Below are 1892 nucleotides of genomic sequence, written 5' to 3'. Positions count from 1 at the left end.
TTAGCATAAAAATAAAGCCAGAAAATGAAGAGCTGTTTAATCACTCAATTGGATTTTTTTGCCAGCATATTTCTTTTTCTCTGCAACCCACTGCTAAATTGTGCTTCCTAGCTGTTTTTATAAAATCACTGAATCAAATCTAACTCTGATTACATCAGAGAAGGCCAGGTACCCTACACCATAAGAGGGGGTTTGAAATTTTGACTTGTCTACTTAAAGATCACCAAAATCTGATAACAAGGTCAATTACATCCCTGGGTGGGATTGAACCACCAACCTTTTGGTTAATAGCCATACACACTAACTGATTGCGCCACAGAGACACTTTGCAAAAGTACATACTGACAAAGGCTAATAAGCATTCATCTAAAACGTTTCCTAGAAAAACTTTAAAAAGTCAATAATCTGGAGAGTTTTTGTAAGATGTTTCTTCCATCAACCAACGAAGAAACACATTGGTACTTTCCCAGGATGAGTGAGTGCTTCAGGATCTATTGCACTTACATGTGCAGCAGAGTACAGCAATGGAAGCATGCTGGGCACATAACCCAGAGGTAGGCAGATTGAAACTATCCTCTGCTATATGCATTTTTTTTTTTTAATTAAAGTAATCCAAAACTGGGATTGATATGTTGGCTCTTTTATTTTTACTTACAGTACAATAACTTTTACCATTTTAATTTGTTTTAATAGTATATTGACAGTATTGTTTTCTTTCAAAAATCCACTTAATTTTCTTTACCCTATTATTAAAATGGTAATTTACAAAAACAAACTACATTGTCACCAGAAGAGCAATACAAAATGTACAAGTGATATATTAAAATCATCTTTCCAGCTTGAATTTCAATGATGCATTGGGGCAACGATTTTGTGAGAAACATTTTCACCCTTAAATAAAGATTTTCTTAATTCCTTACCTGTGTGCTAATTAGATATCACCTTGTTTTCACATTAAACAGACTTCCACATGAGAAAGCAGCAAGGATGCAGTGGCGTTAATGTTTCCTGGTGTCAACCTGTATTATTTCAGTAGACATTGAAATGAGGATGCATCTTGCTGCCTTTCCAATGAAGCAAGTTTAATTTAGTAATAGGTTAAAAACCATCCTTACAAAGGTGTTAATCAGAGACTTGGCTTTGTGGACACTTTTCAGAGAACAAATTTGTTAGCATAAAAATAAAGCCAGAAAATGAAGAGCTGTTTAATCACTCAATTGGATTTTTTTTGCCAGCATATTTCTTTTTCTCTGCAACCCACTGCTGAATTGTGCTTCCTATCTGTTTTTATAAAATCACTGAATCAAATCTAACTCTGATTACATCAGAGAAGGCCAGGTACCCTACACCATAACAGGGGGTTTGAAATTTTGACTTGTCTACTTAAAGATCACCAAAATCTGATAACAAGGTCAATTACGTCCCTGGGTGGGATTGAACCACCAACCTTTTGGTTAGTAGCCAGACACACTAACCGATTGCGCCACAGAGACACTTTGTAAAAAGTACATACTGACAAAGGCTAATAAGCATACATCTAGAACGTTTCCTAGAAAAACTTTAAAAAGTCAATAATCTGGAGAGTTTTTGTAAGATGTTTCTTAGATCAACCAACGAAGAAACACATTGGTACTTTCCCATGATGAGTGAGTGCTTCAGGATCTCTTGCACTTACATGTGCAGCAGAGTACTGCAATGGAAGCATGCTGGGCCCATAACCCAGAGGTAGGCAGATTGAAACTATCCTTTGCTATATGCATTTTTTTTTTGTTAATTTAAGTAATCAAAACTGGGATTGATATTTTTGCTCTTTTATTTTTACTTAAAGTACAATAACTTTTACCATTTTAATTTGTTTTAATAGTATATTGACAGTATAGTTTTCTTTCAAA

At 34.8% G+C, this 1892-nt stretch overlaps 1 non-coding gene across 1 annotated transcript; it reads right to left on the bottom strand.

Moving 5' to 3' along the window:
• Positions 1–1419: 1419 nt before the first annotated feature.
• On the bottom strand, positions 1420–1493 carry TRNAS-ACU (transfer RNA serine (anticodon ACU)). Its single transcript has one exon. It is a non-coding gene; the product is annotated as a tRNA-Ser (tRNA).
• Positions 1494–1892: the final 399 nt, after the last annotated feature.

This window comes from Pseudophryne corroboree, chromosome 3 (genome assembly GCF_028390025.1).
Source record: "Pseudophryne corroboree isolate aPseCor3 chromosome 3, aPseCor3.hap2, whole genome shotgun sequence".
NCBI lineage: Eukaryota > Metazoa > Chordata > Amphibia > Anura > Myobatrachidae > Pseudophryne > Pseudophryne corroboree.
The sequence above is the reverse complement of the archived record's forward strand: the minus strand, read 5'-3'. Positions and strand labels throughout refer to the sequence as shown.